Source organism: Triturus cristatus, chromosome 5_1 (genome assembly GCF_964204655.1).
Source record: "Triturus cristatus chromosome 5_1, aTriCri1.1, whole genome shotgun sequence".
NCBI lineage: Eukaryota > Metazoa > Chordata > Amphibia > Caudata > Salamandridae > Triturus > Triturus cristatus.
In genome coordinates, this window is record NC_140587.1 from 176,393,014 (window position 1) to 176,417,137 (window position 24,124).

General features: G+C 47.6%; 1 pseudogene across 1 annotated transcript in view; it reads right to left on the minus strand.

Moving 5' to 3' along the window:
- LOC146830586 (solute carrier family 12 member 6-like) overlaps positions 1 to 24,124 on the minus strand; it is a 1,160,668-nt pseudogene that overhangs the window by 307,873 nt on the left and 828,671 nt on the right. The gene's annotated exons all lie outside the window — the stretch shown is intronic.

Genomic DNA, 24,124 nt, shown 5'->3' on the forward strand with positions numbered 1-24,124 from the left:
TCCGGAACTTTCAAAGCAACTGTTCCTGGACGCTGATGGGTGGCACCACTGGCTCCATGGTAAGCCTGCGCCATTCAACAAAGTGACAATAGCCATATAATTTTGCCACCTTTGTGCACTCTTCGATGTCCTTAAACGCATGTCAACTGTTCAAGACTGCAGTGTGAGTGTGTAAAATCTAGGTTGGGACCTTTATAGAGCCTTAAAAGTCCATTCTTTAGAACGTGGAGGAGAGAGAGCAGGGAGAAATCTGCATTTAGCATACCCACTAGAACAAATATCACCAAAGGCAACTAACTTGTTATCCTGATGGATATTTCTAATCCAACTAATGTCATCTTTGAACAGATACCAAAATAATACCTCCCAAAGGTGGGTCTGAGAAGTGGACTTATACCAGGACGCCCTGCACGACTAGGCAGATGTACTGGGCCTCCCTATGGACTTGGTTGTCGACACAGTAATGCCTGATGAAAGTAAGAATGGATGCCAATTACACAGCCTGCTAGATGCCTAATCCTGGAACACCTCTTGCCAATGGTGGAGTGGTGGCATGAGCCCGAAGGCCTTAGAGAGGCTCCATTTCAGCCTGAATGTAGCATGTTTTAACAGGTCCTACTAACCTTATTTACTTGTCTCACAGTAAAATATCCCACAGTGAACATATTTAAGTTTTGAAAATGTATTTCATAAGATTCTGATTTTTCTTTTTTTTTTTTTTTACAAATCTTTATATAATTTTTTCATAATGTTTGTGTACATAATTTAAACATGATTATTCATCTATTATAAACAATATACATTCATTTGTTTAAAAACAAAGACCATATCACTACACAATTCAACAACCTGCCCACATGAGCTCTCCTGTACCATACTCCCATCTCACATACCATTCATTCCATATTCCCTCATACATCAGTCCAGAAAGATTGCGTCCACCATACACCGGTAGAATTTAATTTCTTTTCTCCTTCTGGTGTATAGGCCCAGACTGGACACATCAACAGTCCTGTGACTAGTAATTCAGGGTAGTAGGAACTCTTCTTTTCATCTATTCATTTTGTAGCATGTTGTAATACACAGGATGATCCACCTGATTTAAGTCTGCTTCTGGACCATCTTCCCCTTCTTAGCACTGGCAAAGCCAATAAACAGGTGAGCATCTATCGGGTGCTCCTTTATACACTTTATGTATAAGCTAATAACTCTTCTAGAGTCCAGCCTGTGAAGACTTTCCTCCTCAGAGGTGTGAGGTGGATGTAAGAAAAAAGCGAGAATGGTGTACTGTCCTATGTGGAAGGTTGACACCACATATCGCAGATAAAAGGTGTGAGTTCACAGAATCAATTCATCCAGAAAGAAGAGGGCATAATGAGTTTTCAACAGCTCATTGACAAGGTGTGTATAAGTAAGCAATGAGTAATACCAATGTAATGGTCAGTAATCTTAGTGAGCAATTGCGCATAGGCTCGAAGGGTGTGCACCTCATCAACACAAGGACCAAGTTAATATTCCATTGTGGCATAATACAGGGCGCAGTAGGAAACATGTATGCAAGCCCCTTCAAAAATAGCATCACAACTGTTGACTTGAATAATGATGGTTGGTTAGGCAAATGTACAAAGGTCTGATAGGAATCCTATAACACTGCCCACAAATCTTTGCTGGACCAAAGACAAACATCAAAACATCAGCCAGTTTTGCCTGTAGGTGGTCGACATAATGGTCTCTGCACCAGGCCACGACATTTGCTCAACATCCAGTGGATGGGTGCCTAGACACAAAAATACCATCTACTACTTCAGTGGGCAGACCAAACCCATTCATTTGGTGCCGCTCAAACTCCACCCATGGAATTGTAGGGTGTAGGGATTCACATGGAGGACCCTCTCTGTTGCTGGGATGTGGCATTCTCCAGAATAAGCAAAAGAAACATAGGACAGATACTCAGGCTCTGAAGATCAGAGTACAACCCTCTTCTAGGTTAATCTGGGGCAGAATAGCAGAATCAGCTGAGCAAAGTCTATTCTAGCCCTCACAACTCTGGGAAGGAGAGGTAGGGGTTCAAAGGCGTAAAGTAGACTGGAGTTCCACTTCAGACGGAATGTGTTTCCTAGGTGGAAACTCTAATGCACAGTAGTTGTGACACTGTGTTCTCGTGGTAGTGAAAAGATCTAGCTAGGATATGCCCCATTGGGTGAAGAGGTCTTGAACCATCAGCATATGAGATCCCTTTTGCGGCCCACCAGATGAGATTGTCCGCCCTGTCATTCAGAGACCCTTCCAAACGGTTGACCTTCTGAGAGCTCCTCTAGTATTTCAATCATTTATTAAGCAGCAGTGCCTCCTGCAAATCTGTACCGCCATGCTTGTTGAAGTATCACATGGTGGTCATGTTGTCCATTCCCTGAATTGACTTTCCTCTAGTGGAGGAAAGAAAGGACTTCAGAGCCAACCAAAAGGCATGAAACTCCAGACACTTGGTGTGGTGTCTTTGCTCTACTAGAGACCACTGATCTTTATCTCTCCCCGATGAATGCCCTAAAACCAGGGACAATGCATCCATCACTACTGTGAGCTCTAGGTGAGGTCGGTAGGAAAGTTTGCCGCAGGTCAGGTTGGTCTGCAGTAACCACCATTGCATGTCCCATTACTTCCTCCTCCGAAATATGGATGCTGTCCAACAGGCAGCCCTAGTTTTGAGCTTACTCCACACATAGGTTCTATTGCAGGGCCGGCATATGCCACCAGGCCGAAAGGACAGTCGGGATGCATGATGCTGTAGAGCTGTCCACTCTGGAACCCAGGTGTGAGCCCAAAACATAGGATTCCCAGACATGTTGCAGGGTCAGAAAAGCTTTGCATGTCACTATGTTCATGATGGCCCCTGCAAAAGGGATCCTCGCGTACACTGCAGGTGGGATTTTGCCACTTTGCTGGAGAAGGTGGCTGTGTCAAGCCCATTTCCAGCAGCTAGTCATCGAGGTACAAGAATAGATGCATCCCAACCTGAAAACATAGGCCACAACCACCATCTTCATCTTCATAAACTCCATAGAGCCTGAGGTGAGGCCAGAGGGCAGGATGGTTAACACTTAGTTGTTCGAACAAAAAAATTATATAAATACAGTTACATGAAAGTATGCGTATGCAAGTTAAAATACACCATACAGCCTCCTGGATCCAGGGAGGAAAGAAACCCTGAAGCAGAGTCAACATTTTGAACGTCTTTCAGAATAAATGTTCGGAAGTCAAAGGTCTGAAATTTGTCTATGACCTCAGTCTTTCTTAAGGAAAAAGTTACTTACCTTTCGGTAACGCATTATCTGGTAGAGACCGTATATAGCTGCAGATTCCTTACCTTTAAATTTCCCAGGCATCAGAATGGATCCGGAAACTTTTGCGTGAGCAATACCCCGGTGTGCCTTCGAGTGGCTCAGTTCGGATCTGCGTGGCGCATTCGTTGGCACCGGATGTAATGTCGCGGTCACCTATATAAGTGCTGCTCAGGCGTGCGGACGTTAGTTGCTTTTCACACTTTCCATGCCAGAAATGCAGAGCCATGAAGTGAACGGACTAGTGTGTCCCCAAACTGGGGCCCTGAGAACGTGTCCGCAGAGAGAGGAGGTATGGGTGGGTCTGCAAGGAATCTGCAGCTAGATATTGTCTCTACCAGAAAGTGTATTACCAAAGTTAAGTAACTTGTTCATCTGATAGAGACTTCTAGCTGCAGATTCCTTACCTTTGAATAGACAACAAAGCCATAGCATTCAGGCAGTGGGATGCGGACAGATTGACTAAACTAAGAAGTCCTGCAGGACCGAACGGGTGAAATGCCTATGCCTATCCCTGCGGACCTGATTGTCTAGGCAGTAGTGTTTGGCAAATGTGTGCAGGGACACCCAAGTTGCTGCCTGTAAGATGTCTAGGACTGGAACACCACAAGCCAACGACGTGGTTGCAGCTTTTCCCCTGGTGGAATGGGCACGTATGTCCTCAGGAGGCTGCTTTTTAGCCAGGACGTAGCAGATCTTGATACAGAGAACGACCCAGCATGAATCGGTTTGTTTCTGAACTGCCCGACCTTTCGTAGCCCCTACATAGCCCACGAAAAGTGGGTCATCCACCCAGAACTCTTTGCCGCTGTCAAAGTGGAATGAAAACGCTCATATTCGGTCTAGAGTGTGGAGTTGTTCCTCCTCTTTAGAGGGGTGTGGAGGAGCATAAAAAGTTGGTAAGGCAAAAGATTGTCCCAAATGGAATGGGGTCACCACCTTAGGTAGTAAAGAGGCCCGGGTGCGAAGCACCACCTTGTTCGGGAATACCATAAAATAGGGAGGCTTGGATGATAAAGCCTGCAGCTCACTGACCCTCCAGGCAGATGTTATCGCCAATAGAAAGGCGGTCTTGATGGTAAGCAGCCGGAGGGGACAACTGTGCAACAGCTCAAAGGGGGCACACATGAGGTAAGTGGGAACCAGGTTCAGGAGGAGGATAAGCCGGAAACTGCACTGTGTCCAGAACGTCTCCGATGAAAGGGAGCGTCTGAGGAGGAGTCAGGTGTGACTTCAGCACATTTATAGTGAGCCCCAGCGAATGCAGAAGGTACGCCGTAGTCTGGAGGTGGAACACGACAGTCTGCGGTGAGGCCACCTTCAACAGCCAGTTGTTGAGGTAGGGGAAGACTGACACCCCTAACCTGCGCAGATGAGTGGCCACCATGGCCATCACCTTGGAGAACACCCAAGGGGCACTGGTAAGGTCAAAGGTGAGCACCGTGAACTGAAAGTGCTTGTGGCCTACCATGAACCACAGGTAAAACCTGTGGGCAGGCAGGATGGGGATGTAAAAATACACATACTCAAAGTCCAATGCTACCAGCCAGTCTTCTTGGTCAAGGGCAGACAACACCTGAGCCAAAGTGAGCAACCTGAATTTGTACTTTTTGAGGAAGAGATTGACGGCTCAGAAGTCTAGAATAGGATGAAGACCCTTGTCCTTTTTGGTTATCAGAAAGTAGCGGGAATAGCAAACACTGCCAACGTCTGATGGCATCAATTGTGAAACCGTCTCCTATAGGGTATGGGAGAAACGGCCCAAAAGGCATGCTGTGTTCACTGACCGCAATGCTAGGCTGGTGGAAGAAAACATCTTCTTCTCAAGTGTTTCCAGCCTCTTGGATTCCCTAGCCGGAGGAAACGTGCCATGAGATGTTGAGGCTTGGACCACCAAGCTCCCAGGGGTGGGGTGCTGGCTGAGGAAACTAGGATCATCTGAGGCTGGGCAATGGCGGCGTGCTATTGTCCTATTCACAGGAGCCCCTGTGTTAGGCTTGAACCAAGTGCCTAGAAGGACATCCGTGAGTGCTTCCTTGAAGGGCAAAAGGGGCTCAGATAAGGAAGCCCCAGGCTGAAGCACTTCGGTCAAGAGGTTAGTCTTGACCTGCACTGAGTGCAGCTACAGGCCTAGGACCTCTGCTGCCCTCTTCGCCACCATTGCATAAGATGCTCCCTCCTCAGTACAGTTGGTGGAGCGAGCTTACCAGTATCTAGAGAGGTGTCCAGTCCACTGGCCTCTGCGTGTTCCTTATACCAGTCCACATTCTCACCAGGGCTGTATAACTGGCGTTCTAAAGAGTCCAGTGACCCCTCCCAGTCCTCCCCTATGCTTATATGCCCCTCAAAACGCTCAGGCAACAACCTAGAGACACTGGGCTCCGTTGGCGGCGGATTGATGACGTTCTGACCCAGAGTCGTCAGGGATAAGAATGGAGCTGGTGCTGCCAATGGGCGCCGGGACCATCGACATTGGGACCGAAGCTGGATAAGGTTGTGTTGGCACGACTGGCACCAATCCGGGATCAAATCCATGAGACCTCATCGGAGCCGTCGGCGCAGAACCTGATGAGGCCTCCTCTGACCCAGCGGGGACCAAAGACCACACCAGAGGGGTCAGCCTAATCGAATACTCGGCGCATGGCCTTGTAAAACTCTTATTTGAGCGGCGGTCGCTCCGGCTCCCAGAAACGGGGGGAGGTGCAGAGCATACCTGGCAATAGCTCCATAGAACCGTGCCCAAAACATCGATGTTCTTCATTCGTCTCGTCAATCCTCGACAGACGTGGTGAAGTCGAAGTCTATCTAGATTTCTTCTTTCTGTGCTTCTTCCCCGAGTGTCCCGAGGACCTGAAGTGTAACAAAGACGACCTGGGGCCCCTGGAGCGATCCCGTGAACTTGTCCTTGACCGGGACCAAGACCTCCTAGGAGTCGCGCTAGATGGCGTTGACTGCCGGGCAGCAAGCAGCTTTAGGGACCGCACTCTCAAAGCCTTCGGCATTCTGAGCAAGACTTGTGTCATGGTCGCACTTGAGACACCATAAACAAACAAGGTGTGGGTCAGTAACCGACACGGCGCACTGACCGGTGCCACACAGCTTGAACCCTACCTTTCTACAGGACATTCTCTCGACACCCAAGAGATAATCTTCGACAAAACGTCTAATAAGAGTCTGTCAAAAATAGGCAGAGGGGTAGCTCTTCTCCGGATCAGCTCTAACTGGCGCAGAAAGAAAAGAACTGACATCCGGCCTCTTGGGTGATGCCTATATAGGTGACAGCGACCTCACCTTCGGCGCTAACGATGCCATGTGGATCTAAACAGATGCACCCGAAGGCACACAGGGGCACTGCTCAAGCAAAAGTTTCTAGATCTAGTCTGACGGGAAACAACCTTTACAACGCGGTCTTTGGATGGCGCTCTACACTAAGGAATAGTATGATTTACTATTCCAACACCTTCCCTACTGTTACACAAACTTGGAATAGTAAATCATACCATTCCTAAGTCCAGCACCTGAAGTGCAAGTTGTTGTAACGACTTGCGTTGTAATAACCGTGATGTAATGTACCGTGAGCTAAATTATCGCTTTGTATCGTCACATATCCAGTCTGACGCCTGGGAAATTCAAGGTAAGGAACCTGCAGCTAAAAGCCTCTATCCGATACCAAAAAAATAGCATAAATAATTTAGGGGCTATTTTCTGATAAGAATCATATGTGCATGTAAACGTAAATCTATTGCAATTGAAACAAAAACACAGATGTTTAGAAATGCATTTTAAAGCCTATCTTTAACTAGGCCTCGACTCCATGTTTAGCGTCTCATAATAATCATTTTGTGTATATTTTTCTCATTAGACACCACACGCAGCAAAATGTGCAGTTTGTTTTGTAATGATACGCTGTTCTCAAGAGAACTCCGGAGGAAGCCTTTGCTACTATCAAAAAGAACAAATGGACGGAATGCTGAACAAATCAAACATTCACCCCCAGTCACAGATATGGGTTAAATCCATCGTTTATTTGTTCAGACATATAATTGAGAAGAAGGAGATGTTTTTAAAGGAGTAGTGCAATCCCTTATTTCTATCAGTTGATTTTCTGAAAACACTGGTTGAAAATGTTGTCTCATTAATGTTTACTAAAACATCTAGAAATGCAATTTGGTTATTGTCTACTTTGTGTGCAACTTTAATGGTCCGTTGTTTAGTATTCAAATCTGAACCTTTCCATAAAACATCAATCATCTATACAAAGTATAAATATAGCATAAAATCTGTACTCCATCTCTCCTGGTCATAAAAGTAGCTTTCCTGAAAGTTCCCCATGAAAATATTGGACCTCGTAATACCCATAGATGTACCAATTTTTTTGTAGGAAAAAGTCAGTTCCATTGAAAATATCTGTAGTGTAATACAATGTAAAGTATAACAATTTCAACAAAAACACTTCATTTGCTGCAATTTCTTCTTTTTTCAGTAATGCCCACTCCTCTGCTTTCATACCATCAGCACGTGGAATGAAAAATTTCCTAGCTAACGTAACGGAAAGTTTCAATTCTATTAAGGGCTCGGAGGCGAGGATTATGCTATCCTTTCTTCACTTTATTGATAGCAGCCATTCTAAGTCAAAACAACTACCAGTCCCATGAACCATAGGGAATAAACATTAAAATTATAGAGATAGAATGTCCCCTTCAATGCACCAATCAGGCGTCCCCAGGGTGTTGATAGTCGTCTGTTTGTGACTATACTTCATCTTTCGTCGCTCAGTCAGCCAGTAGATTCACATCAGGAGTCTTGTTTACTCGAGTCCCCTGGAAAATTAAAAGAAGGCGTAAGTGACAGCAGTGGCTAAGGTTTAGCCCTGAGGAGAGAATGCGACAAAGCATATACCAGATCACAATACCAGAAGGTCATGTAAACATTTTACTTACCCCAATACGAGGGAGGGAAAACAACCAAGTTGTACCCTGGGTGGGATAATCCTCGCCTCCGAGTACTTAATAGAATGGAAACTTTCCGTTACGTTAGCTAGGAAATTTTTCATTCCATGTCAGGCCCAGAGGCGAGGATTATGCTAGTTTAAAGCTTGCTCACAACCAAATGAGCCATGTCAATAACCGGATTAAAATAAAACCGCTTAAAGGTTGAGTCTGAAAACCAATCCACTGCATTCAGGATGTCTTCCAGACAACCTCCCAGGGTAAAGGCCTTGGGGGCCATAGCTCCTCTTGTAGAATGAGCACCAAAAGCTCGGAAATCTATGCCTGCCTCCTGCATAATCCAACGGACCCAACGGGCAATCGTGGGAGAAGAGACCGCCTTATGAGGCTTCTTAAGCGCAATGAGCAACTGGCGTTCCCCAGGGGGTCTCAACTCCTCCGCCATCTCCTTGTAGGCCTTGAGACAGGCCACTACACAGAGTTTGGGAGAGTCAGGGAAAGCAGGGTAGGAGACAGTAGTCGTCCCACACTTGGTGCGTCTACGAATGGTAAACGTGACACCGGTGGGAGAGAAGATCCTACCAGACACATCCAAAGCTCTGACATCAGAGACCCGTCTGCAAGAAATCAGGCACAGAAGCATGGCCATCTTAGCCGAAAGTTATTTCCTGGACAGAAACATATTCGGTTGCCAAGACTGAAAGAGGTTCAACACTCTTAACATCCCATAACTGGGAATACCAAGGCTCCAGGGGAAGTGACAGACGTTTACCCGAGGAGTCGACAAACCAAGGGATGTTCTCCGACAGGTGAACCATCAACCAAAGCATGACCAGCAGAAATGGCGGACCTGAAGGTGTTGATGGTCTTATACGCGAGACAATCCTCTGCTAGGGAGGCCAAAAAATTCAAGATGTCGGTCACATCAGTTGCCACGCGATTGAAATTCCGTCACAGACACCACCGTCTCCATGTGGATCGATAACGCTTCAGAGTGCTGTCTGCCCAGGCCTTGGACAGGAAAGTCTCAGCCGCTCCCGAAACGCCCGGGACCGCCCATCGTCCCCTGTAATCCGCCACGCCATTAGAGTCAGGGAGCCTTGTTCGATCAATGGGTGAGGATATCCGTCTGGACTCAGAAGAAGAGCAGAAAACTGGGGGAGTGGGATTGGAGAATCCCAGGAAAGTTCCAGTAGAACCGGAAACCAGACGTGAGACCTCCAAATCGTCGAGATGAGAACAATGGACGCTCTCCGCCGGCGAACCTGAGCCGAAACCCGGGTTATCATTGCAAACAGGGGAAAGGCGTAGCCCGCTTCGGTCCGCCAGCCCTGGAGGAAAGCATCCGTCTGTTCCGCCAGAGGGTCCGGCCTCCAACTGTAAAACCAGGGAAGTTGGTAATCCAGGCGGGAGGCGAAGAGGTCGACCGAGAAGGGACCCCAAAGACTCTGAAGATCTGCAAACACCCTTGGATGTAGCTTCCAGTGACTAAGATCGTGGAAGTGTCAGAGTGAAAGTCCGCCACCTGGTTGTCCTGGCCGGTCAGATACTCTGCCGTGACCAAGATCTGATGGTCCAGGCAATACTGCCAGAGGTTAACCGCAAAGTCCGAAAGTGCTCACGAGCGAGTGTCCCCAAGATGATTGATATACCGGACTGCGGAGATATTGTCCATTTTGAGAAGGACGCAGGAGCAAACCGAATCCTTGGTCCAACACTTGATGGCGCATGAACCCGCCAAAAGCTCCAGACAGTTGATGTGCAACAGCTGTTCCGAATGAGACCATACACCCCCCATGGTGAAGTCACCACACTTCGCGCCCCATCCAGATCTGCTCGTGTCAGACTCGATAACGATATCGGGCGCAGAACCAAAGATGGCATGCCCATTCCAGGCTTCCATGTGGGAGAGCCACCATTGAAGCTCCTCCTTGGTTTCTGTTGTCAGGCCCACCTTGAATGAATAAGGGTGACCCTTGCGGAGATGTTCCGCTTTGAGGCGTTGTAAAGCTCTGTAATGGAGCGGGCCGGGAAAGATGGCCTGAATGGAGGCTGACAGAAGACCGACTATCCGAGCCAATAGTCGGAGGGAGATCCGAGCCAGCCTTAAAGCTCTCCGAAGTTCGTGGCGAATCTTCGTCAGCTTGCGAGCAGGAAGGCTGAGAGTGGACTCCACTAAGTCTATCAGGAATCCGAGGAAAACCACTCTTTGGGAGGGAATCAGAGTAGATTTGTTCTTGTTTATCACGAACCCCAAATTCTGGAGAAGATCTACCGTGGTTTGCAGGTGTCGAGACAGGGTGCTCGGATCCTGCGCCATCAGCAGGATGTCGTCTAAATAGACAATGAGTCTCATGCCTGACGCCCGCAGGTGCTCCACTGCCGGCCTCAAGACCTTGGTGAAACACCAGGGGGCAGAGGACAGACCGAAGGGAAGGGTGGTGAACTCGTAGGTTTTGTTGCACCACTGAAACTGAAGGAACCTGCGATGAGGAGGGAAGATGGGCACCGCTAAATAAGTGTCCTTGAGATCGAGACGCGCCATCCAGTCTCCAGGACGAAAGATGTCTCGAAGGAGATGGATTCCCTCCATCTTGAAGTGGCAGTACACCAGCCACTCGTTGAATTGTCGCAAGTTGGTAACTGGACGTTGACCCCCATCCACTTTGTCTACCAGAAAGAGGTTGCTGACAAAACCTCTTGGATGCGGCACGGTTTCTTCTATTGCACCTTTGGTCAGAAGAGCATGGACCTCCTGGTCAATCAAACCCGCGTCTACCTCTGAAAAACAAAGTGGTCTGGGAGGCACTACCTGCACTTGGGTTCCTTGAATCTCTATATGAAAACCTCTTACTGTCTGTAGGACCAAAGCGTCCCCCGTGATAGAAGTCCACATTGGGAAAAAATGCGCTAGACGGCCCCCCACTTTTAGAAGGGAAGATGGGACAACACTCACCGGAAGAAATGGAGCCGCCTCCTCCTCTGCCGCCTCTGTTCTTGCCTCGTCTGCCCCTGGTGGGGTACAAGTTTCCAAAGCGGGCTTGATCTTGATATTGTCCCTGGTTGGAGCCTTGTCCTCTGGTCTGGTTTGGATGGCCAGAGGAGCGGACCCTACCTCGTCCGGCCCCCCTGAAAACACGAGGGCGAAACACTTTCCTGATGGAAATTTGAGCCCTATCTAGGGAGGTGAAGGTGTTAATGAACCTCCCCAGCTCCTTGATATAGGGTTCACCAAAAAGGCCACCCTGAGCCACAGGGCCCGCCTCAGTGTCCGCCAGGTCCCCGAGTTTGGGATCGACTTTAATAAGAAGAGACCTGCGCCTTTCTGTGTGCTCTTGGAAGGGAGCCACGGACGGGACCACTCAGGAGAGGCATCCGCGTCCCCTTGGTCATCAGGATCCCCGCCCGATGAGGTAGAAGGTATTGGTGGAGGTACAGAAGAGGGGGTTGCAGGGGGAGCAACACTAGATAGGAAAGCCTGCTTAAGGCGGGCAAAGGCGTTGGAACTTGTCCCTGCATCCCTAGCCCGTTTAGGTGGAGGGGAATGAGCATCTGAGGCAGAGTCTTTGGGAGGAAGGCCTGAAGCTGAGGATTGTGCGGCCCTGGCCAGTTTTTCACAGGCTTGGTCAATTGTGCGGGATAACCGCTCCTCCAAAGGAGTCATGGCCAATTCCACCGCTTTGTGGATGGATTCATCAACAGCATCATAGAAATAGTCTCCCCAGGGAAGAGCCGCCACGGGGTCCTCTTCCCACTGATCATCGTAGACGGTGTCGTCAACGGACAATTGGCCAATAAACTTGTAAAGGAGGCTATCCTTACCTAGGGGTGGCTGGGAATCACCCAAAATATGGGCGGGCAGTGCTCACAGGGAAAAGGCCTGAAGCCTAGGACCCAAACAGCCCTGGTGCAGAATATATTACTATGGGCAGTCTGCCTAAAAAGGGTCCTTGCAGTATAACTGCGCTACTGATTGTGCATAAAACAAAGCGTTGTTGGCCTAAATATACTGACCACCATGCAGAAAACTCTGCAATGCTACCTAATGGCAGATACAGACACGAGCAACCAGGCGTTCACAGGGGCGTTAAACAGTTAAAAGATGCCTAATGGCAAGGTACAGACCCTTGTCAGGGGCGTGCAAGGCAGACAATAGACAAGGCTCGCGAGCGGCAGTGCAGCACTGGGTTCCGACGCTTCGTTCCGACGCTTTAGGAATGATCGGAATCCCAAGCGCGCCCGCCGCGTCAGAGGACGTCGTTAGGCGCCCTCTGGTGGCGTTGTGAAGCAACCGCAAGCCCGCACCAACAACAGCCGCCAGGGAGTTGGAAGACTCCCGCGGCCAAAGTGAAGCGCTGAGTAGCGGCGGTTTGCTCAAGACCACACAGCACAGAAAAGACGCAAAGTAAATAACAAAAAACAAGGAGAGCGCGCCGGTGAATTTGACGCGCGCGCTCGACACAACCGCTCCATGAGGGAAATGGAAACCGCGGTATTTTGCGCACGGAAAAGCCGCACTACAGCATATTACCCAGGTAATGAGCGCACATCAAAGCGATAAAGGCAAATAAGTGCATAAACAAAACAGCAGATAAAATTACAAACAGTAAGCAAATAGAGCAAAGGTGACTTATCTTGACTGCAAGCAGCGAAGAAAGAGGAAGTATAGTCACAAACAGAGGACTATCAACATCCTGGGGACGCTCGATTGGTGCATTGAAGGGGATATTCTATCTGTGGACACTCTATAGTTTTAATGTTTATTCCCTATGGTTCATGGGAATGGTAGTTGTTTTGACTTTGAATGGCTGCTATCAATAAAGTGAAGAAAGGATAGCACAATCCTTGCCTCCGGTCCTGACATAGAATTGATTTGTAAAGTGAGTTCACAACTATGCTGCAAAGCCAAGTCTGATTAAGTTTATCCAATGTTTGTGATTGCCAATTTATTGAGAAAATCAGTAGTGTCTTTTATATACAATTTTTGTTCTTTAACAGTTGGTTGAAGAAAATCTACATCTTGTCCCTAAGGTTCATCTAATCCATTATAAGCTAATATAATACACCAGAAAAGAGGATCAGTAGGATGCTTGTTTACTTTGGGTAATGTACAATTAAGAACTGCGTGGGAAAAGAGCCTTCAAACTCTTGTTTTTTCTATAATCATGCCATAATCAATTGCTTTATCAAGAATGGTATTATGAATAGATGAAAATGTTAGTGTTGGATCTGTGTCAAGTGCCTTATATGTAGTAACTTGACTTTGATAAAAGTGGCAATCAAAAACGTCAATGAAATGAGAATATTTCATATAATAAATGTGTGGAAACACTAAAGATATAGAGGTTAAGATTATTTGTTTTGCAATTAGGAATATGGGAATGATTTCTTACATTCGATTTCATTAAAAATGAACACAATTTGGTTGAAATATTGATGATTGTATTTACTTTGAAAAAACAAGCTTGGGAGGTGGAAAATGAGTTGGGGCAGATGTGAAGGAATGGGCATACCCGTGCTGAACGACCTGCAGCACCCACTGGTCTAAAGTTATAGCACACCAGCTGGGTGGAAAAAAAAATGTCCTCTCCCTACAGGTTGCACGTTAACATAGCAGGGAGAATCAAAGCAGCTTGGCTACAGTTGCGCCGGGAGAGTGCAGTAGGAAGGGGACTGCTAACCGTGGTGGAGTCCATGGTCTCTACCGCCACCATGCCCTCTAAAGCTGCAAAAGGGTTGTGCTGGCTGTTCTATCAGTTGATAGTGGCCGGCAGTAGGCAAACCAAATTTCCGGTATTGCTGATGAGATTGATGGGCTGGAAAGTGTAAACCTAAATGCAGCATGTCTTTAAAGTGCTCGAGTGCAGAGTCAGTTTTTCACCAAAAAGCCTGGAACTAGCAAATGGCATACCCATAAGGGATGAGTGCATGCCACAGAAGGATCCTGTGGTGCCCATCCAAGCACAATACCCGATAATGACAATGGTGAACATGGCAAATCCCATGCCTACTATTGTGATCAGGCTAGCCAAACAAAAATATTTAGCGGCATTCTTTCTATCCTGAATTGTTGAAGTGAAAGTTCTTGAATTTGTCAAGGAAGGCCAGAAAGATCTCAATGGGCATATCCTACAAGGCATGCGAGTAGTGTTCCAGGAAGCAGGCGGTGCTCATGGACAATCGTGCTAAGCTGGGGAAGGAAGAGACTGTTTTGCCAAATGCATTAAAGCGCTTCCACTCGCTGTCCAGAGGCGCAGTGGGGAATGCATTGGGATTCACCATGTTGGTAGAAACCTGAAGCCCCAAGCTCTAAGGAGTCGAGTGCTTGACAGGAAGGCTGGGTCCCCCTGGGCAGCTCTATGGCACCTGCCACTCAATGACAGAGGGTGAGCAAAACACAGTGTATACCAGATACCCATTGTAGGAGAGTAGGTTCTTCTTCTTATGGTTACCCCCACTTTTTGCTGATGTTTCACTGTTTTTCGACTTTAGTCTGGCTGGGGCCCTGCTATTCAGGACCCCAGCCTAGCTGCTTCCTCTCTAAATTGATTCCTAGTACCTTAGGTACACCACAGATTGGATTCTGGGGTGCCCTTATAAGTCCCTAGTATATGGTATACTATGTACCCAGGGCATAGGTACCCCAGAGGCCTACCAGGGGCTGCAGGATGTATTATGCCACCCCTGTGAAGCCCTCCACAATGACACCACAGGTCTGCTACTGCAGCCTGGGTAAGGTGGTGCATGCACGCACTCCTTACTGAGATATAGGTTCACTGTATCTCACCTATCACTACACATATAAACCTATCAGTCACCCCTATGGCAGGCCTTATCAATCCTGAAGGCAGGGTGCTTGGTTTTGTGTGAGAGGGTGCCCCTGCATGAGCAGAGCCCCCTCTGCAGCCTTCGGAATCTCTTCTCTGGGGTGGTCTGTGATGCAGCCTGACCATATACTCTTATGTGCATTATAACCCAACGGTAAATGCTAACTTTGGACTGGCTGCACGGAAACATGTTGTGCTTGGTGTCAAACACCTTGGAATCATACCCCCACACCAGTAACTGGTGTGGGAGTATGATCCCACCCTTCTAGAGGGAGAGACATGACAGCACCAGTATACCTGGTAGCAGCTAACCGAGCCATGGCATCACAAAATGGATGCTGTCAGCCACAGACACGGGTCTGGCCTCCTGCTGCTGACCGAACCTCCGGCAGGGGAGGCCTGGACAATAGGTTTCCTGTCACAGGGAGGTGTTACCACCTCCCAGACAGGCCTTAGTGGATTAGGGCTGGGTGGGAGCACTCCAGGAGTGCTTTGAAGTCTGCACTGGAGCCACATTTGGTGTCCCTGTGCATAGTCTAGCTCAAACCGGTTGCAGGGGCAACCAGCCCCTGCTCTGGCGCAAAACTGGACAAAGGAAATGAGTGTAGCCTCCCCTCTTTCCAAACCCTTCCATAGGTGGATCCCCAGAGTAAGTCCAACCCCTTCCTTGGGTATAAAGAAGGAACCCCTGTCCTTAGGACTTAGATTACACCTGGACGAAACTCTGCTACAGAAATCCTGGAACTTCGACGATCTACACAACTAGATGACTGAAGAATCTCCCTTGGAGTAAAGGAGTTACTCCTCTGCTTGGCAGGCACCAAAGACGCATCTGACCGGTCTGCATCTCCGAAGCTCCCGACAGACGCCGAAGACTTTTCAGCCCAGGAGGTGTGTTTCCAGACTTCCCAGAGGCTGACCCGAGTCCCCAGCAAAGCTGAGACCCGTTGCCCTCGTGGGTGCCATGCAGAGGCGCAACTAGAGCCAAATTTCGGGGGGGGGGGCTAAGAAAAAATTTCGAGGGGGGGCTGAATCTTTTAAGCCATAGCAGAGTGGAGCTGCAGGGGCTCTTAGAAGGGGTGAAACAACAGCGAGGCCTCATTAACATGCAAATGGTCTTTTAAAGACCTGTGAAGTGCTCGGGTGCGGCTGTGTGTGCGCCGCGAGGCTGTCTCATCCCGGGCTGCCACACGCGACAGGGGGGGCTGAAGCCCTGTGAGTCCAATGGGTGTTGCGCGCCTGGTGCCATGGAACCGGAACCCCTGGACACCGTGCACATTTGCAAGTGCATCAGCTTCTCAACATCCTTTGAGGCTGTGCATTGGGTTACTTGTAGCCCAGACCCCGAGCACCTTTTCCACCGAAGACTGCTGGCCTACACTCCACGAGTGTTCCGTGAGCCCGCCCTTTGTGTGTTCGCTCGAGGCTTCTTCGCGATCCGTGGTCCGTCGACTGTCCCCGTGAAGGCAACTCTGACTTCAGTTGGCCTTCCCTGGTTGCTCCAGACGTGCCCTGATTCTCCATCACTTGGGGAGTCCCCAGGACCTTGCTGGTCCGCATCGAAGCATTTCTTCTCTTTCTGCGTGGGTTGCTGTTGCCAAGGCTTGTTGTGTCCATTCCGGGCACCAACGCTGCAGCACTCGACATCCTTCGTGGGACAGCTCGAATCCAGCTCCTGGTCGTCCTCGACACCCCCTGGTCCTCGTGGCTGAAGAGTCCAGCTTCCCCTCTTCTCACCTGAAGCACCCGACATCGGTGGGCATTCGTCTATCGTGCCCCTGGTCACTGGCAAGTGACCCAGACCCTGTCCCCTCTGCTTTCAGGTCCTTCTCTTCTTCGATCCAGGCTTGGATCTCTTCGGACACTTCTCCTCTTCCCGGCATCAGCACTTTTCAGTCTTCTGCCATTGAAAACGACGACGCGACCTGACACCTATGCACCCGGCTTTCCTGGGTGAGGTAACACGAGTACTCCGGTGCTCCCGTGGGTGTTGGCCCTAGAACTATCTAAGTCCAAAAGGGTTTGTTCCTAGTCCACCTCTAAGTGTCCTTAAACTTTCAAATTCTAACCGCGACTCTCCCCATAGAAGCTAACGGGAGCTCGCGTCTGTGTTCTCACGCTGCACACGGCCTCCGTGGGTCCCCTGTGTCTCTACCTTGGGTGGTTCCTTGGGGTCCCAGCGATTCTACAGGCTCTAGGCCTTGTGTCTAGTTAAGTTGTGGTTCTTATACCACTTTTTTAGTATATGGTTTGGTCCGCCCCTAGGGCCTAACGTGTATTGTGCTAATTTACTGTAATATTTGAAGTGTAACTTATGTGCTTTTGCCTCTAGCCTCATAAAGAGACTAGAGGGGTGTGTTTAGTAATAAATACATATATTTTATATATATACCTGGTGTGGTCTCCTTTCATTTAGCCACTTAAGAGATTATAGACTGGTAAAACAAGCTGCTTTACATTCCTTCAAGACTTAGCCTGAAGTCTGCTCTCCATAGCTACCACTAGGATAGCTTTCAATAAAGGTTGTCTTTAACCTATCATCAATAAGGGGTTGTTTGGACTGGTGGAAGGTGCCCACTATAACTCGTGGACAGCATATACCAGGCCAACGTCTCACATTGGTGTGCAGCGGTTGAGATTCAAGCTCGCCATTGTTTTACCAGACAATCTCAAGTGAGTGACTAACTGAAAACCACTAAAGGTACCTAAGGTACATATAATACAAGCTTAAAGTACAGTAAGTTCTACTGAACTTAGAGTTGTGTGTCAAGGGCTTAGCACACCCTTTCTACAACTCAAGAGAGTTTAGTAGGCCACACTAGAGTAGGTAGTGCATACACCACACCTCACTAGTGATGTCTTCAAGGCCAGGAACCAGTGGGACCCTGCCAGAAGCCAGTGGGCTTCTAGCCTCCAAGTATGACAAACTTCCATTCTTAGAATTTAGAGCATTTTGTAGTACTAGGAAGTTGAAGACAGGAAAAAGTGCAAACACCCAACGCCTCATAGAGGTACTGCTGTTGGATGATCTCAGAAAGACCTCAGGGTCTGAAGGGGTAGGCAGAGTGGGTGGGACAGCAGATGAGGTAGGGCCCAGGGGTACAAACACCCCTGACCTGACCTCAGGAGCTGGCCAGGAAGAGGACAATGATCTTGACCTGGACAATGCAACTTCACCTGAAGATGAGGAAGATGGCCATGATGGCCCTCTCTTTACTCCACCAGGAAGAATTGGGAGTGTGCCTAGAAGGTCCAGATCTCATTCTCAGGAGTCTAACCATTCTGACACCTCAATAGGGACCTCTGTTTCCTCTCATAGGAGGGAATCCTCTCATGAGAGAAAAGAGAGACTGCTCAAGTATGAGGAAGCTCAGCTTAGGATCAGAAGAGAGCAGATAGCCCTAGAAAGGGAGTCCCTGGAGCTTCAGAAAACTAGAAAGAAGCTGGGGCTAGAGCCTCATGGTGGCAGCAACGTCCCTATTGTTAGGGAGAGGTCTCATGACCATAGAAACCTAAACAAGATTGTCCCTCCCTACCAGAGTGGGGATGACATCCACAAATGGATTACTGCACTTGAAAGGGCCTGTAAAGTACAGAGGGTCCCCCAGGAGCAGTGGGCAGCAATCTTGTGGCTCTCCTTTGCAGACAAAGGTAGAGATAAGCTCCTCACTGTAAGAGAATAGGATGCTGATGATTACCAAAGCTTGAAGAGTGCACTGATTGAAGGGTTTGGCCTAATCACTGAACAATATAGATTAAAGTTCTTAGATACCCAAAAGGCACAGAATCAAGACTGGGTGGAATTCGTAGATTGTGCTACTACGGCTCTAGAGGGCTGGCTGCTTCGCAGCAAGGTGTGTGGTTTCAAAGGATTGTACAACTTAATTATGAGGGAGCAGATCCTTAATAATTGTCAAAATCAGCTGTTGTATCAGTACCTGATGGACTCTGATCTGACCTCTCCCCAATAATTGGGAAAGAAAGCAGACAAACAGGTCAGAACCAGGGTGAGGCAGAAGGTTCAGACCCAAGGTGGTGACCCAAAGAAGCAAGATTCAAAGAACTCTGACAAGGGTGGGGAAAAGGGTAAAGACCACAAGTCTTCTCAAGGTCCCCAAAAATCTTCATGGGGGGGGGTGTCCCAATCTAACAAACTGGTTAAACAGAAAACCCATTGGACTAGTGACTGTACAAAGTCCAAACACTCAACTCCAGACACCATTTCCCCTAAGGCAACTGTTCCCCCTAGTGCAGCTACAATTGGTAGTACTCAGAATAAGGCTGTAGGAGGGTTATGAGATGGACTCTGGCCTAGTCAGAGTTCCAAATCAGGCTGTCCTGATCTGTGTTGGAGGCATGGATATGTCCTCCTTTGTGAGTCCTAGTAACTTGGGCAAATACAGTACAGACAGCAGTCTTTGATATATAGAAAAGAGGCTTTGGCATTCAAGGGGACACAGGAGCAAGTGTCACAATGGTGACAAAAGATGTTGTGGATCGTGGGCAGATTATACTTGGTAAAATGTACAAAGTGACCAATGCTAGCAATGTCAGGACAGACCATTCTTTGGCAGTTGTTAATTTCTCCTGGGGAGGGGTAACTGGCCTCAGTGCTGTGGTAAGTGCAGACCTCCCTGTTGAATGCTTGCTTGGCAATGTCAGCTTGGGCACAAGTGGAGCTCAGGACACATGCAGAAATGCTAGGAATCCCTGCACATGTATTTGCTGTGACCAGGTCACAGGCCAAAATGTCAAACACTGAACAGGCCCTGGATTCTGGAAGAATGGACCAGGTGCCTCCCAAGAGGAGGAGTAGTAGGGTTAAGGCAGTGCCTTCCCCTGTCTCAGAGTACAGATCAGCCTCCTGAGGGAGATGATCTTAGTCCTGAAGAAGGAACTGTCCCAGAGGAGCTTGAGACTGACCAGGTTGAGTTCTTGGGGACAGGGGGCCCTTCCAGGGCGGATCTGAGCCAGGAGCAAAGCTGCTGATGAGGCTGCTGGGAATGCTAGTGGCACCCATACAATTTAGTCAGAGACCCCAAACCTGGTGCTTCTAGGAGGTCGGTAATACCTTTGAGGTTTAGGGGCTTCGTATAGACACTAGCCCATGATATTCCCCTAGCAGGTCACCTGGGCCAAAACAAGACTTGGGACAGAATTGTTCCTCACTTTCATTGGCCCCCACATGTCTGAAGACACCAAGGAGTTTTGTTGCTCCTGTGTAACCTGTCAAGCCAGTGGGAAGGCAGGTGGAACACAAAGGCCCCCCTGATAACACTATCAGTGGTGGGGGTTCCCTTTGAGAGGGTTGGGATTGATATAGTTGGTCCCATGGATCCTCAAACAGCATCTGGGCACAGATTTATCCTGATGGTGGTGGACCATGCCACTAGGTACCCAGAAGCCATTCCACTTAGGACCACCACAGCACCTGTGCTGGCAAGGGCCCTCTAGGGTGTATTCTCAAGAGTGGGTTTTCCTAAGGAGGTAGTATCTGACAGGGATGCAAACTTCATGTCTAGTTACTTGACTGCAATGTGGAAGGAGTGTGGAGTGAATTATAAATTCACCACACCCTATCACCCACAATGCAATGGTTTAGTTGAAAGGTTCAACAAAACCTTAAAGGGCATGCTCAAAGGTCTCCCAGAAAAGCTTTGGCGCAGATGGGACATCCTTTTGCCCTGCCTTTTATTTGCCTACATGGAGGTGCCTCAAAAGGGGGTTGGTTACAGCCCTTTTGAACTTTTGTTTGGCCATCCTGTTAGGGGTCCTTTGTGTCTGGTGAAGGAGGGATGGGAGTTACCTCTCAAACCCCCCAAACAGGACACAGTGGACTATGTACTTGGTCTCCGCTCCAGGATGGCTGAGTATATGAAAAAGGCAACTAAAAACCTTGAGGCTAGCCAGGAATTGCAAAAGGTCTGGCATGACCAAAAGGCTGTGCATGACTGTTTACCAGCCAGGGCAGAAGGTGTGGGTGTTGCTGTGGCCCCAGCAGCCTTCCAAGATAAATGGAGTGGCCTCCATACAATTGTTGAACAGAAGGGGGAGGTTACCTACTTGGTAGACCTTGGAACCCCCAGAAGGCCCCATAGGGTACTCCCTGTCAACAGACTAAAACCATATGTTGTCAGGGCAGACATGGGCTAGCTCATGGCTACTGATGAGGGACAGGCGGAAGAGAGTGACCCACTCCCTGACCTGCTCTCTCAGAACCCTGATGATGGATCAGTAGATGGTGTAGCCTTGGCAGGCAGCCTCACTGTCCAGCAGCAAACAGACTGCAGAAAAGTTCTCAGCCAGTTCAGACATATGTTTTCTCTGACTCCAAGTCAGACTACCTGGTGCACTCATGAAGTGGACACTGGGGACAGTCTGCCTGTTAAAAATAAGATTTACAGGCAACCTGATCTGTTGTATTCCGCTTTAGGTGTCAGTATATAGGTTTTCCTGATACATGTCCTTATATAGGCACAATTCGCTTTGCCCTTATATAGGCATAGGATCCCATTCCTTATTTAGGCATTAGCCATGCTATCCAAATATACGCATGGTCACTTACATCCGTCCACCACAACGTCACTACGAGTTCTTAGAAAACAGACCCATAAGCTGTTGGGAATTTCCCAAGCCCAGGTTTATTGATTTCTACAAGAACTCATTTATTATGCATGAACCGCTATACCCTAAGGGTTCATTCATGACGTCTTCCTCTGCCCGACTTTACGTCAATGCAAACATTCCTAAACACCTTCCAGGTATAAATATACCTTACCGTATCATGGCAAGCCACAGCTCGGCTGCAAGACTTGATACTGCTCGCCACGGCGGCAAGCAAAGAGGAGACCTCAACTTAGAGGAGCCTGTGTCCCGGCCTGACACACTGACAAGACGCTGCCATCCCTGCTCGCAGAGAATCCCGCTTTTAGTGTTCTGACTCCCTTCGCGGGGTGTTAGAGTTTGAGAACCGGATAGATATTCTAGCCTCTCTCATTCTTAAGGTATGGAGCTGACAAGAACCTAGAGGGACTCTTGCCATACAAACCTGGCATACAAACTATAGCATACCATACTATAAATTACAGCACCTACTTCTTACCTTGTCCTACACTTAGGTACACTGGGGTAGAACTAGTTAGAGAATGCATCGTATGGGTACTCGCATTTTTAGTCTATGTTATTTGTATATCTGAATAGATGTCATAGCTAAAAGATAATGCTAGCGCAGTATTATTTCTTTCTACTGTTTACGTAGTACATGATATATCTTGCATACTGTCTTATGATTGTAACAGCACATATCTCTTACACGAGAAATAAGACTGTTCAATAAACTCTTTTATTGAAACGCCCATCTACTCTTTCTGTGTAAGCTCTGCAGAAACTAAGCATGCACAATTAGCTGAGTGAAACTGTTATCTATTGTTTCCACGATTCTGAAAGTGTTCCGATTCTAAAGGGAAACAAAGTTGTCATGTTTATGCGGTTGCCAGAAACTACTCCCTTCTTGTTTCACAAGGAGTTTCTAGTGGCCTCTGAGTTAGCTGGCACACAAAGTAATTAAGTTTAATATACTCGATAGGGGCATACTGACCTCAGTCCTATGCCAAAACTATAGTGTATATTATTCCAATGTGCAGAGCCTATTAGGGAAATAGGAACTACACTACATGGTGCCCAACATTTGGTAAGGCAGTAATTTAACGCTAGATACTGAAGTAACTCAGTCGTGCTTTTCTCAGAGACCCCTACTCACATACTCCAAAGACATTTGGAGTGGGTAAGGTTAAGTATCCACCAAAACTGAATAGGACAAAAATCCTAGATTAGCTGTTTGTTTTGTTCAACGTTGAAGGATACAGTGTTCCAAAATATTGTGCACCTTATCTTTGTTTCCTTGAAACTTGTTCTACATTTTTCAAAAAACAATGTTCAATTTTGGGGATAATGCTGAGGCTATTCCAGCCAATGAAGCATTACATATTGTTGTAAATTCTACCAGTTTTAATGAAACCGATGAGGATGCGATTCCTATCCATCCGAATATAAGAGCCATCACTCTAAAACTTATACAACATGGCCTAACACCAATAGGTGGTAGAACAGTTTTTGTGATAGAGGCACCCAAATCTTTTCAGACAGAGGTATTCTATTCATGGATAGTATTCCCAGAATCATATCCAATAACAAAAGTGTTTCACTTCTTTAAAGAAGATGATCCACCTGAGGAATATATTCCTTTCGAGGATATTGAAATTCCACTCACATACCAGGAGCATGATCTTTGGTTTAAAGGTGCCCTAAAACATCACAAAAACATTACCAGGCTCGGTCCACTAGGTAGACCAGGATCAACATGGCCAATTTTAGCCGGCTACACACCTCATCCTGACATCGAAGAGATGTCAGATGAGGAATTACTCACTCGGTCCACTAGGTAGACCAGGATCAACATGGCCGATTTTAGCCGGCTACACACCTCATCCTAACATCGAAGAGATGTCAGACGAGGAATTACTCACTCAACTAAAAGAGTTAATAAAGATTTACAGACAATTAGTCCAATATGTCATGCAGACTTTCACAGTCCAACCACCAATGAACATTGCAAATCAAACCCCTCAACAGGGTAAAACACTGAAAATTACTCCACAGACTTTACACGCAGTCATGGGTAAAATGCCCACAAAACGTGAACAAATTTCATTCTGGATAGCTCAAAAAATTACTCAAATCGAAGCAATATTTCCTAATACTAGCCCTTATAAGAAACACAGAATTCTAACAATCTGTTTACCAATTGGGATCACACCACAACTGGAAGACTGCACCACTTGGGGCACAGTCTTTGCTGCCATCTATACTAAAACACATGGTGTTCCGTCAATTGCAGTAATACCAGATATCCTGAAACAAATTAAAAACTAATACGGGGCAGAGCCTGCTCTAAATTTAGGTATGAAATTACTGAAAAAATTCGACCAGGTCTCAACAATAATATTATCTA